General features: G+C 30.2%; 1 long non-coding RNA gene across 2 annotated transcripts; it reads right to left on the bottom strand.

The window, feature by feature from the left end:
* Positions 1–2,638: 2,638 nt before the first annotated feature.
* On the bottom strand, positions 2,639–6,215 carry LOC111379039. 2 transcript variants are annotated; one of them, XR_002699991.1, is made up of 7 exons: positions 5,932–6,215; positions 4,220–4,505; positions 3,860–4,104; positions 3,554–3,763; positions 3,325–3,417; positions 3,152–3,256; positions 2,639–3,057 (listed from the first exon to the last, which is right to left on the bottom strand). It is a non-coding gene; the product is annotated as an uncharacterized LOC111379039 (long non-coding RNA). The 2 variants fall into 2 exon arrangements; XR_002699990.1 differs by lacking the exon at positions 3,325–3,417 and having other exon boundaries at positions 5,932–6,214.
* Positions 6,216–7,724: the final 1,509 nt, after the last annotated feature.

Raw genomic sequence — 7,724 nt, forward strand, 5'->3', positions numbered from 1 at the left:
AAAATTTTTAGCAGTTTTTTCTTTACCGATTGACACATGTTTACTTAGAATGAGAGGCCAATCAATGGTTGGTAGGGATTGTTATGCTCAGAACAAGGCTCTTGATAAGACAATTTGCCTTGCCGTTCTAAGAGTTGTATTATGAAGTATCGTTGTTTGGTAGAAGTGGTGTCCCATGAATGCACACTTTGGCTAATTTGATTCAATTGAGATAAACATGCGGCACTTTGTATTGTTCAAGAAAAATTAATTGAATTAGCTCACTTTCTATTGGTTATACATCAATTATCCAACTTTTTTGATTGGAATGTCATCTCATATGTGCATCTAATTTTTCCTCTAAATTGTTTAGATATTATGAATAGTTTTGTAATTGCTATGAAAAGAGAGAAAAGAAGAAGAGAGAATGAAAGTCAATAAATTTTTGTGTATTTTATTAAGAACAAAAGTCGTATATTTATAAGAATTGAGGATACAACGGTAATAATTTCTAGGGATGTACGGGGTACAATTGTCATTCACTAATAAATTTACCATTTACAACACTCCCCCTTAAATGACACATTACAAAATATCTGTCTTGTTAAAACATTGTTTGACAAAAATTCAATGGAACAAAAAATCAAACGAAGAAAAAAAGTACAGTTATTTTAAAGTAAAAATATAAATGATGTCTCATTAAAACCTTATTAGAAAAATCCAATAAGACAAAATCTTGACTAAGAAAAAGAGTAAACCCACTCCCCCTGATGAAAATCATTGAAGATTTTTAAGTTGATGCATTCCAATCTTGTAAACCAATTTTTTGAATGTAGATGTTGACAATGCTTTTGTAAATAAATCAGTCACATTATCACTTGAGCGAATTCGTTGAATATCAATATCGTCATTCTTCTAACGCTCATGTGTATGAAAGAATTTTGGAGAAATGTGCTTCTTCTTTTCACCTTTGATATAGTCTCATTTGAGTTGTACAATACAAGCTGCATTGTCTTTCTATAAAATTTAGGGATTGAAAAAGTCCTCGCCCCTTAAAGAGAAAAAAGAATAAAATAAAAAAATAAACGGGGCGGGGTTCGGGTGGGACAGGCCCCAGTTCTCTACCATTACTAATAAAATTGTTGAACTATCTTTTGTTAAAATTACCCCGTATGATACTTGGGTATGATAGGTCATATTTCTCAACCATACACATTCTTGGTTTGTTTCACGGATTGCAATAATTGCAGAATAATTTAAGATTGTTGCTATTAAGGATTGCTTCACAGATTTCTATGATATAGCTGTTCCTCCACGTATAAACACATATCCTGTTTGTGAGTTAGCTTTATATGGATCAAAGAGATAGCTTGCATATGCATATCACACTAAAGCAGATTCTCAATCAAATCAATAGTACCCTTCATGTAACGAAAATATGTTTACCACCATTCCAATATTTTTGACTTGATGTAGAGCTATATCTTGCGAGAAGATTTACAAAAAAGTTATGTCAAGTCGAGTACAGTTTACAACATAAGTTAATACTCCAATTGCAATGAGATATGGTATTTCAGGACCAAGAACCTTTTCTCTATCTTCAAGTGGACGAAATTGATCATTTTTTACATCAAGTGATCAAACAATCATAGATAATGCCAATGGATGTGCATTATTCATATAAAAATGTTTTAAAACTTTTTCTGTATATGTGATTGATAAACAAATAATCGGGGTTTTCTAAAATCTTTCTTTTCAAATTAATTTTTCAAATAATCAGCAATTTTGTTGAGCTTTTCAGGAGTTTCAATTAAATTTAAATCATCAACATAAGCCACTACAACAAAACTATGATTTTGCGACAAGAATTTTTGCGACATACAAAAAGTTGTTGCAATAAATGACTTAACGCGACACATTTTTAAAGTTTGTCATGAAGATTGTGATGAAAAAAATATGTACCAAAAACTATAAGACGACATAAAAAGTTGTTGTGAAATGTGAGATATTGCGACAAATAATAAAGAATGTCGCCGAAAATATGAGGGAAGCAAGGCGCCAAAATATTTTTGGTGGGAAATTTATGGCGACAAACCTTTTTTTCTTGCAACAAAATGCTTGTGATGCAATAGGGTCTCTTTTTGGCGATAAAAGAAATCTGTTGCTAAAAATTCTATAGTTGGAGGAAAAAAGGACTACAAGAAAATAACTTTTTTGCAACGGACAAAAAATATTGTAGTAGATTTTTTACAATGCTCACCCATATACGTAGAATTTAATATTCTCGTAGAGTTGAAGGATACTGCAACATGCAATGCATGTCGCAAAAGCCATCAAATGTACGTTGTTGTAAAGTTTTTACGATGTATCTTATCCGTTGATTTTATTTTATTTTGTAACATTCTTTGCTTATTGTCTTAACTTTTTTTTTCTAGCATTTTTTTTTTGTAATAAGTGCTTGTTTTTTTGTCTAGCTAAATTTTAATGTGTAATACAAATTTTTAAAATTTTTAATTATTTTTTATCAAGAGCAAAATTTTTATAATAAAAGCTGTATAAATTTTTTTTAAAAATTTATTCCCAATAAAATTAAGAAACATGCATTGGACGATTAACCTTTCAATCAAATAATAACTTACAAAAATAGAAATACTAGGTCGAACCAATCCATAAAAGAAAATAAATGTCTCAACAATTAAAGCAAATAAATAAATAAATCATAATTCATATATTATCAGTAGGCGGTGGCATGCTAAACATTGTTGTTGGTTCAGCTTGTTGTGGAGACATGCCGACTTAATTCGATACGAACTGATGCATTAGCGCCTCAAAATGAGAAATCTTGGCACGCATATCCAATAATTCTTGCTCCTGCTTTTGTATTTGCTCTCGAAGGCCTATTGATTCAGTATCAACCGATGTCAAATGAGTAGAGTGGCTTGAGGCAGGTTTTGGACCATGTCCAAGTCCTCTAATGTAACCTCTGGATTTTCCTAAAACTTCTTGCATAATCTCAAGTTCAGTGGGGGCCTCAGATCCCTCTGAAATTGGTTGCTCTTTAATTTGAAGCATCTTCTCCTATATATAAGTAAAGAAAAATGAGAGAATACATGTTAATAACATAATATATATAAAATGTCAATAACAACGAATAAATTCTTAATATACTTACATATTTTATTTGTGCTTCATCGTTTACCCACCCTTTCTTCTGACTGTAATGAGTCTCATAATAAAGTTATATTTCTCCTTGTGCATTGTCTTTAGTAATTGATCTCTGTTTGAAATAATATATATCAGGTTATACAAATATATTTGTCTTCATAAAACAAAAGAAAGTATTACCTTTTCTTGAAGACGTGCAACAAATGATTTTGATTCACTACAATGATTATATTTAATGCAGTTGTGGCTTGCTAAATTACGTGTAGATAATGCCTGTAATCAATTTATATGTAAATATAATTAACTCATTATAATTTATCATTTTTAATTATATTAATTATTTTAAGATAACGTCTAAATTACATTATTCTTAATATTTACAAGTATATGCAATTTTAATAAAAGTTACCTGAAATTTAGGGGTAGACCAATATTGACACAACCAGTCCCAATCAACTTGCTTTATGTCAGTTGGGCAGTTCTTCATTACATCATCTAATGTTTTTCCATTAAAATATTTCTCTTTAAGTCTACATCTATAATCACGATATCTTCTCGCTAAAGTATCGTTCACACATTTATGGACGTGCTCAACTGTCAAATCAAGCTTGAATTTTGCCTATCAAAAAAGAAATGTGTATATTATTTATTTAAATATGGGAAACTAATAACTATTCTACAAAATTTTGTAAAAATGAATTTGTTTATGACTTACCAAAACTCGATCATACAATTTATTTTTCTCTTCATAGGGTATGTCGATCCACCTTTTGCAACAAATTGGAGCAAAGGATCGAACAACGTAGCCACATTCACTAGCCAAACATGCTTGCTGATTTCCAATAGCTCTTCCCAGTTTTTTAGAAATCTCCAACTATATTTTTCCAGCTGCACTAACATTGTCATCAGTGCCCTTACCTCTTGTAGGACCACGTCCCTTCCTCTTCAGAGAATGAGAATCTATGAAATAAATTACTCAAAGGATGAGAATATATATACAAAAAAAGGAGATTCTGTCAATTAAATGTATACATTATGATGATTTTATATTAGAAACATAAAGATAAATTATTACCGTTGGAATTGAGGATCGTCTCATGTGTCAATGTGGTTGCTTGTGATGAATTAAGTTGAAGCTGGGGCTGAGATAATGGGGTGGGAACCCGTAGAGATTGAGGTAATGGAGTAGGAACTTGAACATTACTAGTCTTTGACAATGAGGAAGAGATATTAGCTTGAAGAGTAGTATGGGTTAATAGACCCTTGCATGATGCCTTTGATGAGAAAACATCTGAAGGTGGCTCATAAGATGTAGTAAAAACTCTATTTTTCTTGCCAATTCTTGTTCGAGAAGCCATTATCTACCAAGAAAAAATCCAAAAAAAAAAAAAAGAGATAGAGGTATCATTTTTAACTAAAACAATGGGTCCCCATTGACGAGCTCATCTAGCTAAAAGATCTGACTAACCCATAGATATCTTCAAGAATGGTGAGGAAATTATATTACACATCCTAAATATATTTCAACTATAAGCTGTACATGACATGTTTAATGAACTAAAATTTGTGACAATATGGCCGTTGATATATATATATATACATGTGGTCTCAAAAACATTTTTTTAGGTATTTAGGTTTGATTATAAACAGTAATAGAGGAATTTAAGAAGATGTAATGCAGAGGATTAGTGCAAGTTGGATAAAATAGAGTTTTGCGTGACACAAAGATAACTGTAAGCTTAAACAATAATTTTGTGTGATTTCAAAAATATTGTTTATCATGGAGGTTTATGTCCCTCGTAAATCTAGCCTCAAATGATCCTACGTCTTCCTTTAATTTTCTTACTAGAAACACAGTTGTAACGTAGTATGATCATAATGGAAATGATGATGCTTATACAGACGTGGTCATATTAATATGTATAATATAAGGAATAAGAATATAAGGCAATATGGCCATTTATATATATATATATATAATCCTTTTATCAGGCACTTGGCCAAGCGAGCAGCTCTTCAAAAACCAATAAGTATTCTGCCTAATGTAAAACGATCGGTTTATATGTCTATTGAGCCAAATGATATTTAAGGACAACATAAATAAACTCCAAACAAATTTGGAAAATTGAAGAGATCCACAAAAATTCCTTTAATCAGGCATTTGGCCAAGTGGGAAACATTTCAAAAACAAATAAATATTAAGTATGCCAAACTATCTTTTTTATATGTATATTGGGCCGAATGAAGGTTAACGACAATAGTAAAAATTCCAAACATATTTAAAAAATAGGCTGCTAATTCTTAATCAACTTTTAAATTTTAAAGTCAACACTTCTTTCTTTATTTCTCAAATGTGGTTCGTAAAACCACAAAATACAATTTTTTCATATTAACTCAATTTATTTCAAACTATTTATTTCACAACTATTTTAACTCAAATTTTCATATTCGGTTGGCAAATATGTATACAAAACCACAAAATACAGCAACTGCTATCAGGTTCCTTATCATCTTAGCAAGGTCGAAATTTTCATAAGCTCAAATTCTCTATTTCCAGCTTGAAACAACAACAGTCTAACACCAATTCTATATTTTCCAAATATATCAAACTTCATTCTAGTAAATATCCGAATGATGGATCAGATTCTCAGGGAATTGAGGCCCCGATTTGTCCATATAGCTAGACAAACCGAATGATGGATCATATTCTCAGGGAATGGATCTAAAGTATATAAATCAATGAATTGTTGTAAAATATGGGATGAGAAAAAATGGATATAAACGTACCTCCGTCGTGAATAAGTATATCAGCAATCTTTGACAAATGACCAATAGAACTTTGGAATGAATCAACATGAAATCAAGAATTGCAAATATATTAGATTAAGAAACCCACAAAAAAAAAAGAACACATAAAAAGAATCATTAGATTGGATCGTTCTTGAATGAAAATACCTACGCTATAGAGAACTAAAAAATGAGAATGTGGAGTAAAAAATGAGAAATACATCTTATAAAGAGATAAAGATGTTGACAAAAAAAAAGAGGGAACTAGAAATTTTCCCTCCAAATACAAGAGCCAAAATTGAAAACAAAATCTTGTGCACAATTAAATTTAGTTATTCTTAGGAAAAAGGAAAATTTATCTCCCCCAAAAAAGAAAAAGAAATATTAAAAGATTATAACCATTTGGAGAAGAAAACCGTCATTAACTAAAATTAATATATTGTTTCGTGCAAAAAAATGGTGAAGTTGTGCACAAAAAGTCAAAAATCTGTATTTTAAATAATTAAATATTAATAAATAATTTTGTTAAATAAAAAGCCAAAAAAATTAATATATTAATAACTCAAGGACCGTTTGTAAGACTTTACCATAAATATATTTGATATTTGAATATTAATAAAAAATTGAGAATAATTATCATATCCCTTTTGTAAGACTTTACCATAGATGATAAGGTGATAAGATTGAAATTGAATTAGCTAGGTATTCACTATATAAATAATTATCATATTCCTTTAAAATATACATGACCAGGTCAACAAATTAACTGTAGCATATTTAATTCTTAGCCATGACATAATTGTTAAATGCAACAAATCGCTTCCGCACAACAAAATGTAGTCAGAAGCCTTACATATAATAATGGTTTCAAAAATTAATTCCTGTGTAATCCGTTTGGCACAACTATTTATTTCACTAAATATTAATTAGTTTTTATGTGTTTCATGGCATATACATGTTACTCAAAATTCAAACTCAAGATCTTTATACACTCTTATATGACAAGTACTTGTTTCGTCTAAAAATATAAATTAAATAATATTTAATTAAATTTTGCCTTTGAAGAAAACACGTTTAATATTTAAATACAAAAGGATACTATGTGCTGGAAGAGTATATGTTCAAGTCCATTGAATCCGAATCTTTGTCATGTGCTGGTTTTGAGAGGCACAGCTTACGTTTTCGATTTCTATTTGACGATCTAACCTTTAGTAATTTAAGGCCTATTAATTAGATCAGCTTAACTTAATTTTAATTTATTTTTGACAAACGAACCTACAGTAATTGAAGGCCTATTTGTTAGATCAGGTTAATTAAAAATTGTAGATCATGCTCGCTAAAGGTACACTCAAAATGATGGTACATGACAATTTGTAAACTCTTGATGCATGTTTGGAGGAACTTATTGCTTTTAATTGGTCAAATTATGTTTTTTTCTTCATATTTTGTGTCTAATCGGGTGAAAAGGAAATGATATGTTCAACCGATTGAGTTTTCGTTCGCCTTGCTCTTCTTACATAGTCTGTGAAATAGACGTCAATTAGTGGTCACGACATCGAGCAACTTGGAAAAAAAGGCCATATGTAGATAATGAATGACTATAACACTGAATTATTTGCGAGCGATGTCTGCGTCCATGAGAAATTCCGAAGCTACTCATTATTAGTAATATAAACCCTTATAAATAATGGGGGTATCTCATTTTCTAATAATCATTCATTAATAAATTGTCATGTGTTGTTACAACAACTTCTTCTCGTTGTTATTTGAAATTTTTTGCAAAAAGAGGTGTG

This window comes from Olea europaea, unplaced genomic scaffold, assembly GCF_002742605.1.
Source record: "Olea europaea var. sylvestris unplaced genomic scaffold, O_europaea_v1 scaffold1923, whole genome shotgun sequence".
Lineage (NCBI taxonomy): Eukaryota > Viridiplantae > Streptophyta > Magnoliopsida > Lamiales > Oleaceae > Olea > Olea europaea.